This window comes from Euprymna scolopes, chromosome 32, assembly GCF_053919585.1.
Source record: "Euprymna scolopes isolate OS-2025 chromosome 32, ASM5391958v1, whole genome shotgun sequence".
NCBI classification, from domain to species: domain Eukaryota; kingdom Metazoa; phylum Mollusca; class Cephalopoda; order Sepiida; family Sepiolidae; genus Euprymna; species Euprymna scolopes.
Genome location: NC_136513.1, coordinates 47905467 through 47915159, shown reverse-complemented (window position 1 = coordinate 47915159; position 9693 = coordinate 47905467). Strand labels below are relative to the sequence as shown.

Below are 9693 nucleotides of genomic sequence, written 5' to 3'. Positions count from 1 at the left end.
ACAAAAGTAATGCCCCGGGTGAGGATCGAACTCACGACCTTCAGATTGCTCTACTTTCACTTCATGATTATGAGACTGACGCGCTGCCTACTGCGCTACCGAGACAACTGAACAATATCTCTTGTTAATTGTTTAAATTGTATTACATGTAAGATTCCAGTTCCGTCACACGAAAACGACAAATATAAAGTTTGATATTGAAAAATCAACAAAAGTAATGCCCCGGGTGAGGATCGAACTCACGACCTTCAGATTGCTCTACTTTCGCTTCATGATTATGAGACTGACGCGCTGCCTACTGCGCTACCGAGACAACTGAATAATATCTCTGGTAAATTGTTTAAATTCTTTTACATGTAAGATTCCAGTTCCGTCACACGAAAACGACAAATATAAAGTTTGATATTGAAAAGTCAACAAAAGTAATGCCCCGGGTGAGGATCGAACTCACGACCTTCAGATTGCTCTATTTTCGCTTCATGATTATGAGACTGACGCGCTGCCTACTGCGCTACCGAGACAACTGAACAATATCTCTTGTTAATTGTTTAAATTGTATTACATGTAAGATTCAAGTTCCGTCACACGAAAACGACAAATATAAAGTTTGATATTGAAAAGTCAACAAAAATAATGCCCCGGGTGAGGATCGAACTCACGACCTTCAGATTGCTCTACTTTCGCTTCATGATTATGAGACTGACGCGCTGCCTACTGCGCTACCGAGACAACTGAACAATATCTCTTGTTAATTGTTTAAATTGTATTACATGTAAGATTCCAGTTCCGTCACACGAAAACGACAAATATAAAGTTTGATATTGAAAAATCAACAAAAGTAATGCCCCGGGTGAGGATCGAACTCACGACCTTCAGATTGCTCTACTTTCACTTCATGATTATGAGACTGACGCGCTGCCTACTGCGCTACCGAGACAACTAAGTAATAACTATTGTTAATTGTTTAAATTGTATTACATGTAAGATTCCAGTTCCGTCACACGAAAACGACAAATATAAAGTTTGATATTGAAAAATCAACAAAAGTAATGCCCCGGGTGAGGATCGAACTCACGACCTTCAGATTGCTCTACGTTCGCTTCATGATTATGAGACTGACGCGCTGCCTACTGCGCTACCGAGACAACTGAACAATATCTCTTGTTAATTGTTTAAATTGTATTACATGTAAGATTCCAGTTCCGTCACACGAAAACGACAAATATAAAGTTTGATATTGAAAAATCAACAAAAGTAATGCCCCGGGTGAGGATCGAACTCACGACCTTCAGATTGCTCTACGTTCGCTTCATGATTATGAGACTGACGCGCTGCCTACTGCGCTACCGAGACAACTGAACAATATCTCTTGTTAATTGTTTAAATTGTATTACATGTAAGATTCCAGTTCCGTCACACGAAAACGACAAATATAAAGTTTGATATTGAAAAATCAACAAAAGTAATGCCCCGGGTGAGGATCGAACTCACGACCTTCAGATTGCTCTACGTTCGCTTCATGATTATGAGACTGACGCGCTGCCTACTGCGCTACCGAGACAACTGAACAATATCTCTTGTTAATTGTTTAAATTGTATTACATGTAAGATTCCAGTTCCGTCACACGAAAACGACAAATATAAAGTTTGATATTGAAAAATCAACAAAAGTAATGCCCCGGGTGAGGATCGAACTCACGACCTTCAGATTGCTCTACTTTCACTTCATGATTATGAGACTGACGCGCTGCCTACTGCGCTACCGAGACAACTAAGTAATAACTATTGTTAATTGTTTAAATTGTATTACATGTAAGATTCCAGTTCCGTCACACGAAAACGACAAATATAAAGTTTGATATTGAAAAATCAACAAAAGTAATGCCCCGGGTGAGGATCGAACTCACGACCTTCAGATTGCTCTACGTTCGCTTCATGATTATGAGACTGACGCGCTGCCTACTGCGCTACCGAGACAACTGAACAATATCTCTTGTTAATTGTTTAAATTGTATTACATGTAAGATTCCAGTTCCGTCACACGAAAACGACAAATATAAAGTTTGATATTGAAAAATCAACAAAAGTAATGCCCCGGGTGAGGATCGAACTCACGACCTTCAGATTGCTCTACGTTCGCTTCATGATTATGAGACTGACGCGCTGCCTACTGCGCTACCGAGACAACTGAACAATATCTCTTGTTAATTGTTTAAATTGTATTACATGTAAGATTCCAGTTCCGTCACACGAAAACGACAAATATAAAGTTTGATATTGAAAAATCAACAAAAGTAATGCCCCGGGTGAGGATCGAACTCACGACCTTCAGATTGCTCTACGTTCGCTTCATGATTATGAGACTGACGCGCTGCCTACTGCGCTACCGAGACAACTGAACAATATCTCTTGTTAATTGTTTAAATTGTATTACATGTAAGATTCCAGTTCCGTCACACGAAAACGACAAATATAAAGTTTGATATTGAAAAATCAACAAAAGTAATGCCCCGGGTGAGGATCGAACTCACGACCTTCAGATTGCTCTACTTTTGCTTCATGATTATGAGACTGACGCGCTGCCTACTGCGCTACCGAGACAACTGAACAATATCTCTTGTTAAGTTTGTAAATTGTATTACATGTAAGATTCCAGTACCATCACACGAAAACGACAAATATAAAGTTTGATATTGAAAAATCAACAAAAGTAATGCCCCGGGTGAGGATCGAACTCACGACCTTCAGATTGCTCTACTTTCGCTTCATGATTATGAGACTGACGCGCTGCCTACTGCGCTACCGAGACAACTGAACAATATCTCTTGTTAAGTTTTTAAATTGTATTACATGTAAGATTCCAGTACCATCACACGAAAACGACAAATATAAAGTTTGATATTGAAAAATCAACAAAAGTAATGCCCCGGGTGAGGATCGAACTCACGACCTTCAGATTGCTCTACTTTCGCTTCATGATTATGAGACTGACGCGCTGCCTACTGCGCTACCGAGACAACTGAACAATATCTCTTGTTAAGTTTTTAAATTGTATTACATGTAAGATTCCAGTACCATCACACGAAAACGACAAATATAAAGTTTGATATTGAAAAATCAACAAAAGTAATGCCCCGGGTGAGGATCGAACTCACGACCTTCAGATTGCTCTACTTTCGCTTCATGATTATGAGACTGACGCGCTGCCTACTGCGCTACCGAGACAACTGAACAATATCTCTTGTTAAGTTTTTAAATTGTATTACATGTAAGATTCCAGTACCATCACACGAAAACGACAAATATAAAGTTTGATATTGAAAAATCAACAAAAGTAATGCCCCGGGTGAGGATCGAACTCACGACCTTCAGATTGCTCTACTTTCGCTTCATGATTATGAGACTGACGCGCTGCCTACTGCGCTACCGAGACAACTGAACAATATCTCTTGTTAAGTTTTTAAATTGTATTACATGTAAGATTCCAGTACCATCACACGAAAACGACAAATATAAAGTTTGATATTGAAAAATCAACAAAAGTAATGCCCCGGGTGAGGATCGAACTCACGACCTTCAGATTGCTCTACTTTCGCTTCATGATTATGAGACTGACGCGCTGCCTACTGCGCTACCGAGACAACTGAACAATATCTCTTGTTAAGTTTTTAAATTGTATTACATGTAAGATTCCAGTACCATCACACGAAAACGACAAATATAAAGTTTGATATTGAAAAATCAACAAAAGTAATGCCCCGGGTGAGGATCGAACTCACGACCTTCAGATTGCTCTACTTTCGCTTCATGATTATGAGACTGACGCGCTGCCTACTGCGCTACCGAGACAACTGAACAATATCTCTTGTGAAGTTTTTAAATTGTATTACATGTAAGATTCCAGTACAATCACACGAAAACGACAAATATAAAGTTTGATATTGAAAAATCAACAAAAGTAATGCCCCGGGTGAGGATCGAACTCACGACCTTCAGATTGCTCTACTTTTGCTTCATGATTATGAGACTGACGCGCTGCCTACTGCGCTACCGAGACAACTGCACAATATCTCTTGTTAAGTTTTTAAATTGTATTACATGTAAGATTCCAGTACCATCACACGAAAACGACAAATATAAAGTTTGATATTGAAAAATCAACAAAAGTAATGCCCCGGGTGAGGATCGAACTCACGACTTCCGGATTGCTCTACTTTCGCTTCATGATTATGAGACTGACGCGCTGCCTACTGCGCTACCGAGACAACTGAACAATATCTCTTGTTAAGTTTTTAAATTGTATTACATGTAAGATTCCAGCACCATCACACGAAAACGACAAATATAAAGTTTGATATTGAAAAATCAACAAAAGTAATGCCCCGGGTGAGGATCGAACTCACGACCTTCAGATTGCTCTACTTTCGCTTCATGATTATGAGACTGACGCGCTGCCTACTGCGCTACCGAGACAACTGAACAATATCTCTTGTTAAGTTTTTAAATTGTATTACATGTAAGATTCCAGTACCATCACACGAAAACGACAAATATAAAGTTTGATATTGAAAAATCAACAAAAGTAATGCCCCGGGTGAGGATCGAACTCACGACCTTCAGATTGCTCTACTTTCGCTTCATGATTATGAGACTGACGCGCTGCCTACTGCGCTACCGAGACAACTGAACAATATCTATTGTTAATTGTTTAAATTGTATTACATGTAAGATTCCAGTACAATCACACGAAAACGACAAATATAAAGTTTGATATTGAAAAATCAACAAAAGTAATGCCCCGGGTGAGGATCGAACTCACGACCTAAAGATTGCTCTACTTTCGCTTCATGATTATGAGACTGACGCGCTGCCTACTGCGCTACCGAGACAACTGAACAATATCTCTTGTTAAGTTTTTAAATTGTATTACATGTAAGATTCCAGTACCATCACACGAAAACGACAAATATAAAGTTTGATATTGAAAAATCAACAAAAGTAATGCCCCGGGTGAGGATCGAACTCACGACCTTCAGATTGCTCTACTTTCGCTTCATGATTATGAGACTGACGCGCTGCCTACTGCGCTACCGAGACAACTGAACAATATCTCTTGTGAAGTTTTTAAATTGTATTACATGTAAGATTCCAGTACAATCACACGAAAACGACAAATATAAAGTTTGATATTGAAAAATCAACAAAAGTAATGCCCCGGGTGAGGATCGAACTCACGACCTTCAGATTGCTCTACTTTCGCTTCATGATTATGAGACTGACGCGCTGCCTACTGCGCTACCGAGACAACTGCACAATATCTCTTGTTAAGTTTTTAAATTGTATTACATGTAAGATTCCAGTACCATCACACGAAAACGACAAATATAAAGTTTGATATTGAAAAATCAACAAAAGTAATGCCCCGGGTGAGGATCGAACTCACGACCTTCAGATTGCTCTACTTTCGCTTCATGATTATGAGACTGACGCGCTGCCTACTGCGCTACCGAGACAACTGAACAATATCTCTTGTTAAGTTTTTAAATTGTATTACATGTAAGATTCCAGTACCATCACACGAAAACGACAAATATGAAGTTTGATATTGAAAAGTCAACAAAAGTAATGCCCCGGGTGAGGATCGAACTCACGACCTTCAGATTGCTCTACTTTCGCTTCATGATTATGAGACTGACGCGCTGCCTACTGCGCTACCGAGACAACTGAACAATATCTATTGCGAATTGTTTAAATTGTATTACATGTAAGATTCCAGTTCCCACACACGAAAACGACAAATATAAAGTTTGATATTGAAAAATCAGCAAAAGTAATGCCCGGGTGAGGATCGAACTCACGACCTTCAGATTGCTCTACTTTCGCTTCATGATTATGAGACTGACGCGCTGCCTACTGCGCTACCGAGACAACTGAACAATATCTCTTGTTAATTGTTTAAATTGTATTACATGTAAGATTCCAGTTCCGTCACACGAAAACGACAAATATAAAGTTTGATATTGAAAAGTCAACAAAAGTAATGCCCCGGGTGAGGATCGAACTCACGACCTTCAGATTGCTCTACTTTCGCTTCATGATTATGAGACTGACGCGCTGCCTACTGCGCTACCGAGACAACTGCACAATATCTCTTGTTAATTGTTTAAATTGTATTACATGTAAGATTCCAGTTCCGTCACACGAAAACGACAAATATAAAGTTTGATATTGAAAAGTCAACAAAAGTAATGCCCCGGGTGAGGATCGAACTCACGACCTTCAGATTGCTCTACTTTCGCTTCATGATTATGAGACTGACGCGCTGCCTACTGCGCTACCGAGACAACTGAACAATATCTATTGCGAATTGTTTAAATTGTATTACATGTAAGATTCCAGTTCCGTCACACGAAAACGACAAATATAAAGTTTGATATTGAAAAATCAACAAAAGTAATGCCCCGGGTGAGGATCGAACTCACGACCTAAAGATTGCTCTACTTTCGCTTCATGATTATGAGACTGACGCGCTGCCTACTGCGCTACCGAGACAACCGAACAATATCTCTTGTTAATTGTTTGAATTGTATTACATGTAAGATTCCAGTTCCGTCACACGAAAACGACAAATATAAAGTTTGATATTGAAAAATCAACAAAAGTAATGCCCCGGGTGAGGATCGAACTCACGACCTAAAGATTGCTCTACTTTCGCTTCATGATTATGAGACTGACGCGCTGCCTACTGCGCTACCGAGACAACCGAACAATATCTCTTGTTAATTGTTGAATTGTATTACATGTAAGATTCCAGTTCCGTCACACGAAAACGACAAATATAAAGTTTGATATTGAAAAATCAACAAAAGTAATGCCCCGGGTGAGGATCGAACTCACGACCTAAAGATTGCTCTACTTTCGCTTCATGATTATGAGACTGACGCGCTGCCTACTGCGCTACCGAGACAACCGAACAATATCTCTTGTTAATTGTTTGAATTGTATTACATGTAAGATTCCAGTTCCGTCACACGAAAACGACAAATATAAAGTTTGATATTGAAAAATCAACAAAAGTAATGCCCCGGGTGAGGATCGAACTCACGACCTAAAGATTGCTCTACTTTCGCTTCATGATTATGAGACTGACGCGCTGCCTACTGCGCTACCGAGACAACTGAACAATATCTCTTGTTAATTGTTTGAATTGTATTACATGTAAGATTCCAGTTCCGTCACACGAAAACGACAAATATAAAGTTTGATATTGAAAAATCAACAAAAGTAATGCCCCGGGTGAGGATCGAACTCACGACCTAAAGATTGCTCTACTTTCGCTTCATGATTATGAGACTGACGCGCTGCCTACTGCGCTACCGAGACAACTGAACAATATCTCTTGTTAATTGTTTGAATTGTATTACATGTAAGATTCCAGTTCCGTCACACGAAAACGACAAATATAAAGTTTGATATTGAAAAATCAACAAAAGTAATGCCCCGGGTGAGGATCGAACTCACGACCTTCAGATTGCTCTACTTTCGCTTCATGATTATGAGACTGACGCGCTGCCTACTGCGCTACCGAGACAACTGAACAATATCTCTTGTTAATTGTTTGAATTGTATTACATGTAAGATTCCAGTTCCGTCACACGAAAACGACAAATATAAAGTTTGATATTGAAAAATCAACAAAAGTAATGCCCCGGGTGAGGATCGAACTCACGACCTTCAGATTGCTCTACTTTCGCTTCATGATTATGAGACTGACGCGCTGCCTACTGCGCTACCGAGACAACTGAACAATATCTCTTGTTAATTGTTTGAATTGTATTACATGTAAGATTCCAGTTCCGTCACACGAAAACGACAAATATAAAGTTTGATATTGAAAAATCAACAAAAGTAATGCCCCGGGTGAGGATCGAACTCACGACCTTCAGATTGCTCTACTTTCGCTTCATGATTATGAGACTGACGCGCTGCCTACTGCGCTACCGAGACAACTGAACAATATCTCTTGTTAATTGTTTAAATTGTATTACATGTAAGATTCCAGTTCCGTCACACGAAAACGACAAATATAAAGTTTGATATTGAAAAATCAACAAAAGTAGTGCCCCGGGTGAGGATCGAACTCACGACCTTCAGATTGCTCTACTTTCGCTTCATGATTATGAGACTGACGCGCTGCCTACTGCGCTACCGAGACAACTGAACAATATCTCTTGTTAATTGTTTAAATTGTATTACATGTAAGATTCCAGTACCATCACACGAAAACGACAAATATAAAGTTTGATATTGAAAAATCAACAAAAGTAGTGCCCCGGGTGAGGATCGAACTCACGACATTCAGATTGCTCTACTTTCGCTTCATGATTATGAGACTGACGCGCTGCCTACTTCGCTACCGAGACAACTGAACAATATCTCTTGTTAAGTTTTTAAATTGTATTACATGTAAGATTCCAGTACAATCACACGAAAACGACAAATATAAAGTTTGATATTGAAAAATCAACAAAAGTAATGCCCCGGGTGAGGATCGAACTCACGACCTTCAGATTGCTCTACTTTTGCTTCATGATTATGAGACTGACGCGCTGCCTACTTCGCTACCGAGACAACTGAACAATATCTCTTGTTAAGTTTTTAAATTGTATTACATGTAAGATTCCAGTACAATCACACGAAAACGACAAATATAAAGTTTGATATTGAAAAATCAACAAAAGTAATGCCCCGGGTGAGGATCGAACTCACGACCTTCAGATTGCTCTACTTTCGCTTCATGATTATGAGACTGACGCGCTGCCTACTGCGCTACCGAGACAACTGAACAATATCTCTTGTTAAGTTTTTAAATTGTATTACATGTAAGATTCCAGTACCATCACACGAAAACGACAAATATGAAGTTTGATATTGAAAAGTCAACAAAAGTAATGCACCGGGTGAGGATCGAACTCACGACCTTCAGATTGCTCTACTTTCGCTTCATGATTATGAGACTGACGCGCTGCCTACTGCGCTACCGAGACAACTGAACAATATCTATTGCGAATTGTTTAAATTGTATTACATGTAAGATTCCAGTTCCCACACACGAAAACGACAAATATAAAGTTTGATATTGAAAAATCAGCAAAAGTAATGCCCGGGTGAGGATCGAACTCACGACCTTCAGATTGCTCTACTTTCGCTTCATGATTATGAGACTGACGCGCTGCCTACTGCGCTACCGAGACAACTGAACAATATCTCTTGTTAATTGTTTAAATTGTATTACATGTAAGATTCCAGTTCCGTCACACGAAAACGACAAATATAAAGTTTGATATTGAAAAGTCAACAAAAGTAATGCCCCGGGTGAGGATCGAACTCACGACCTTCAGATTGCTCTACTTTCGCTTCATGATTATGAGACTGACGCGCTGCCTACTGCGCTACCGAGACAACTGAACAATATCTATTGCGAATTGTTTAAATTGTATTACATGTAAGATTCCAGTTCCCACACACGAAAACGACAAATATAAAGTTTGATATTGAAAAATCAGCAAAAGTAATGCCCGGGTGAGGATCGAACTCACGACCTAAAGATTGCTCTACTTTCGCTTCATGATTATGAGACTGACGCGCTGCCTACTGCGCTACCGAGACAACCGAACAATATCTCTTGTTAAT

The 9693-nt window shown here is 39.4% G+C and overlaps 34 non-coding genes across 34 annotated transcripts; all 34 read right to left on the bottom strand.

Annotated features, from left to right (window-relative positions):
- Nucleotides 1-10: 10 nt before the first annotated feature.
- Nucleotides 11-105, bottom strand: Trnam-cau (transfer RNA methionine (anticodon CAU)). Its single transcript has 2 exons — nt 69-105; nt 11-46 (listed from the first exon to the last, which is right to left on the bottom strand). It is a non-coding gene; the product is annotated as a tRNA-Met (tRNA).
- A 113-nt stretch (nt 106-218) lies between these two features.
- On the bottom strand, nt 219-313 carry Trnam-cau (transfer RNA methionine (anticodon CAU)). Its single transcript has 2 exons — nt 277-313; nt 219-254 (listed from the first exon to the last, which is right to left on the bottom strand). It is a non-coding gene; the product is annotated as a tRNA-Met (tRNA).
- Nucleotides 314-426: 113 nt separating this feature from the next.
- Trnam-cau (transfer RNA methionine (anticodon CAU)) lies at nt 427-521 on the bottom strand. The gene is made up of 2 exons: nt 485-521; nt 427-462 (listed from the first exon to the last, which is right to left on the bottom strand). It is a non-coding gene; the product is annotated as a tRNA-Met (tRNA).
- A 113-nt stretch (nt 522-634) lies between these two features.
- Trnam-cau (transfer RNA methionine (anticodon CAU)) lies at nt 635-729 on the bottom strand. Its single transcript has 2 exons — nt 693-729; nt 635-670 (listed from the first exon to the last, which is right to left on the bottom strand). It is a non-coding gene; the product is annotated as a tRNA-Met (tRNA).
- A 113-nt stretch (nt 730-842) lies between these two features.
- Trnam-cau (transfer RNA methionine (anticodon CAU)) lies at nt 843-937 on the bottom strand. The gene is made up of 2 exons: nt 901-937; nt 843-878 (listed from the first exon to the last, which is right to left on the bottom strand). It is a non-coding gene; the product is annotated as a tRNA-Met (tRNA).
- A 113-nt stretch (nt 938-1050) lies between these two features.
- Trnam-cau (transfer RNA methionine (anticodon CAU)) lies at nt 1051-1145 on the bottom strand. The gene is made up of 2 exons: nt 1109-1145; nt 1051-1086 (listed from the first exon to the last, which is right to left on the bottom strand). It is a non-coding gene; the product is annotated as a tRNA-Met (tRNA).
- A 113-nt stretch (nt 1146-1258) lies between these two features.
- Nucleotides 1259-1353, bottom strand: Trnam-cau (transfer RNA methionine (anticodon CAU)). The gene is made up of 2 exons: nt 1317-1353; nt 1259-1294 (listed from the first exon to the last, which is right to left on the bottom strand). It is a non-coding gene; the product is annotated as a tRNA-Met (tRNA).
- Nucleotides 1354-1466: 113 nt separating this feature from the next.
- On the bottom strand, nt 1467-1561 carry Trnam-cau (transfer RNA methionine (anticodon CAU)). Its single transcript has 2 exons — nt 1525-1561; nt 1467-1502 (listed from the first exon to the last, which is right to left on the bottom strand). It is a non-coding gene; the product is annotated as a tRNA-Met (tRNA).
- A 113-nt stretch (nt 1562-1674) lies between these two features.
- Trnam-cau (transfer RNA methionine (anticodon CAU)) lies at nt 1675-1769 on the bottom strand. Its single transcript has 2 exons — nt 1733-1769; nt 1675-1710 (listed from the first exon to the last, which is right to left on the bottom strand). It is a non-coding gene; the product is annotated as a tRNA-Met (tRNA).
- Nucleotides 1770-1882: 113 nt separating this feature from the next.
- Nucleotides 1883-1977, bottom strand: Trnam-cau (transfer RNA methionine (anticodon CAU)). Its single transcript has 2 exons — nt 1941-1977; nt 1883-1918 (listed from the first exon to the last, which is right to left on the bottom strand). It is a non-coding gene; the product is annotated as a tRNA-Met (tRNA).
- Nucleotides 1978-2090: 113 nt separating this feature from the next.
- On the bottom strand, nt 2091-2185 carry Trnam-cau (transfer RNA methionine (anticodon CAU)). Its single transcript has 2 exons — nt 2149-2185; nt 2091-2126 (listed from the first exon to the last, which is right to left on the bottom strand). It is a non-coding gene; the product is annotated as a tRNA-Met (tRNA).
- A 113-nt stretch (nt 2186-2298) lies between these two features.
- Nucleotides 2299-2393, bottom strand: Trnam-cau (transfer RNA methionine (anticodon CAU)). The gene is made up of 2 exons: nt 2357-2393; nt 2299-2334 (listed from the first exon to the last, which is right to left on the bottom strand). It is a non-coding gene; the product is annotated as a tRNA-Met (tRNA).
- Nucleotides 2394-2506: 113 nt separating this feature from the next.
- Nucleotides 2507-2601, bottom strand: Trnam-cau (transfer RNA methionine (anticodon CAU)). The gene is made up of 2 exons: nt 2565-2601; nt 2507-2542 (listed from the first exon to the last, which is right to left on the bottom strand). It is a non-coding gene; the product is annotated as a tRNA-Met (tRNA).
- A 113-nt stretch (nt 2602-2714) lies between these two features.
- On the bottom strand, nt 2715-2809 carry Trnam-cau (transfer RNA methionine (anticodon CAU)). Its single transcript has 2 exons — nt 2773-2809; nt 2715-2750 (listed from the first exon to the last, which is right to left on the bottom strand). It is a non-coding gene; the product is annotated as a tRNA-Met (tRNA).
- A 113-nt stretch (nt 2810-2922) lies between these two features.
- On the bottom strand, nt 2923-3017 carry Trnam-cau (transfer RNA methionine (anticodon CAU)). Its single transcript has 2 exons — nt 2981-3017; nt 2923-2958 (listed from the first exon to the last, which is right to left on the bottom strand). It is a non-coding gene; the product is annotated as a tRNA-Met (tRNA).
- Nucleotides 3018-3130: 113 nt separating this feature from the next.
- Nucleotides 3131-3225, bottom strand: Trnam-cau (transfer RNA methionine (anticodon CAU)). The gene is made up of 2 exons: nt 3189-3225; nt 3131-3166 (listed from the first exon to the last, which is right to left on the bottom strand). It is a non-coding gene; the product is annotated as a tRNA-Met (tRNA).
- Nucleotides 3226-3338: 113 nt separating this feature from the next.
- Trnam-cau (transfer RNA methionine (anticodon CAU)) lies at nt 3339-3433 on the bottom strand. Its single transcript has 2 exons — nt 3397-3433; nt 3339-3374 (listed from the first exon to the last, which is right to left on the bottom strand). It is a non-coding gene; the product is annotated as a tRNA-Met (tRNA).
- A 113-nt stretch (nt 3434-3546) lies between these two features.
- Nucleotides 3547-3641, bottom strand: Trnam-cau (transfer RNA methionine (anticodon CAU)). The gene is made up of 2 exons: nt 3605-3641; nt 3547-3582 (listed from the first exon to the last, which is right to left on the bottom strand). It is a non-coding gene; the product is annotated as a tRNA-Met (tRNA).
- Nucleotides 3642-3754: 113 nt separating this feature from the next.
- Trnam-cau (transfer RNA methionine (anticodon CAU)) lies at nt 3755-3849 on the bottom strand. The gene is made up of 2 exons: nt 3813-3849; nt 3755-3790 (listed from the first exon to the last, which is right to left on the bottom strand). It is a non-coding gene; the product is annotated as a tRNA-Met (tRNA).
- A 113-nt stretch (nt 3850-3962) lies between these two features.
- On the bottom strand, nt 3963-4057 carry Trnam-cau (transfer RNA methionine (anticodon CAU)). Its single transcript has 2 exons — nt 4021-4057; nt 3963-3998 (listed from the first exon to the last, which is right to left on the bottom strand). It is a non-coding gene; the product is annotated as a tRNA-Met (tRNA).
- A 321-nt stretch (nt 4058-4378) lies between these two features.
- Trnam-cau (transfer RNA methionine (anticodon CAU)) lies at nt 4379-4473 on the bottom strand. Its single transcript has 2 exons — nt 4437-4473; nt 4379-4414 (listed from the first exon to the last, which is right to left on the bottom strand). It is a non-coding gene; the product is annotated as a tRNA-Met (tRNA).
- A 113-nt stretch (nt 4474-4586) lies between these two features.
- Nucleotides 4587-4681, bottom strand: Trnam-cau (transfer RNA methionine (anticodon CAU)). The gene is made up of 2 exons: nt 4645-4681; nt 4587-4622 (listed from the first exon to the last, which is right to left on the bottom strand). It is a non-coding gene; the product is annotated as a tRNA-Met (tRNA).
- A 321-nt stretch (nt 4682-5002) lies between these two features.
- Nucleotides 5003-5097, bottom strand: Trnam-cau (transfer RNA methionine (anticodon CAU)). The gene is made up of 2 exons: nt 5061-5097; nt 5003-5038 (listed from the first exon to the last, which is right to left on the bottom strand). It is a non-coding gene; the product is annotated as a tRNA-Met (tRNA).
- A 113-nt stretch (nt 5098-5210) lies between these two features.
- On the bottom strand, nt 5211-5305 carry Trnam-cau (transfer RNA methionine (anticodon CAU)). Its single transcript has 2 exons — nt 5269-5305; nt 5211-5246 (listed from the first exon to the last, which is right to left on the bottom strand). It is a non-coding gene; the product is annotated as a tRNA-Met (tRNA).
- A 113-nt stretch (nt 5306-5418) lies between these two features.
- Nucleotides 5419-5513, bottom strand: Trnam-cau (transfer RNA methionine (anticodon CAU)). The gene is made up of 2 exons: nt 5477-5513; nt 5419-5454 (listed from the first exon to the last, which is right to left on the bottom strand). It is a non-coding gene; the product is annotated as a tRNA-Met (tRNA).
- A 113-nt stretch (nt 5514-5626) lies between these two features.
- Nucleotides 5627-5721, bottom strand: Trnam-cau (transfer RNA methionine (anticodon CAU)). The gene is made up of 2 exons: nt 5685-5721; nt 5627-5662 (listed from the first exon to the last, which is right to left on the bottom strand). It is a non-coding gene; the product is annotated as a tRNA-Met (tRNA).
- Nucleotides 5722-6041: 320 nt separating this feature from the next.
- On the bottom strand, nt 6042-6136 carry Trnam-cau (transfer RNA methionine (anticodon CAU)). Its single transcript has 2 exons — nt 6100-6136; nt 6042-6077 (listed from the first exon to the last, which is right to left on the bottom strand). It is a non-coding gene; the product is annotated as a tRNA-Met (tRNA).
- A 113-nt stretch (nt 6137-6249) lies between these two features.
- Trnam-cau (transfer RNA methionine (anticodon CAU)) lies at nt 6250-6344 on the bottom strand. Its single transcript has 2 exons — nt 6308-6344; nt 6250-6285 (listed from the first exon to the last, which is right to left on the bottom strand). It is a non-coding gene; the product is annotated as a tRNA-Met (tRNA).
- A 1152-nt stretch (nt 6345-7496) lies between these two features.
- Nucleotides 7497-7591, bottom strand: Trnam-cau (transfer RNA methionine (anticodon CAU)). The gene is made up of 2 exons: nt 7555-7591; nt 7497-7532 (listed from the first exon to the last, which is right to left on the bottom strand). It is a non-coding gene; the product is annotated as a tRNA-Met (tRNA).
- A 113-nt stretch (nt 7592-7704) lies between these two features.
- Trnam-cau (transfer RNA methionine (anticodon CAU)) lies at nt 7705-7799 on the bottom strand. Its single transcript has 2 exons — nt 7763-7799; nt 7705-7740 (listed from the first exon to the last, which is right to left on the bottom strand). It is a non-coding gene; the product is annotated as a tRNA-Met (tRNA).
- A 113-nt stretch (nt 7800-7912) lies between these two features.
- Nucleotides 7913-8007, bottom strand: Trnam-cau (transfer RNA methionine (anticodon CAU)). The gene is made up of 2 exons: nt 7971-8007; nt 7913-7948 (listed from the first exon to the last, which is right to left on the bottom strand). It is a non-coding gene; the product is annotated as a tRNA-Met (tRNA).
- A 113-nt stretch (nt 8008-8120) lies between these two features.
- On the bottom strand, nt 8121-8215 carry Trnam-cau (transfer RNA methionine (anticodon CAU)). The gene is made up of 2 exons: nt 8179-8215; nt 8121-8156 (listed from the first exon to the last, which is right to left on the bottom strand). It is a non-coding gene; the product is annotated as a tRNA-Met (tRNA).
- Nucleotides 8216-8744: 529 nt separating this feature from the next.
- Trnam-cau (transfer RNA methionine (anticodon CAU)) lies at nt 8745-8839 on the bottom strand. The gene is made up of 2 exons: nt 8803-8839; nt 8745-8780 (listed from the first exon to the last, which is right to left on the bottom strand). It is a non-coding gene; the product is annotated as a tRNA-Met (tRNA).
- Nucleotides 8840-9367: 528 nt separating this feature from the next.
- Nucleotides 9368-9462, bottom strand: Trnam-cau (transfer RNA methionine (anticodon CAU)). The gene is made up of 2 exons: nt 9426-9462; nt 9368-9403 (listed from the first exon to the last, which is right to left on the bottom strand). It is a non-coding gene; the product is annotated as a tRNA-Met (tRNA).
- Nucleotides 9463-9693: the final 231 nt, after the last annotated feature.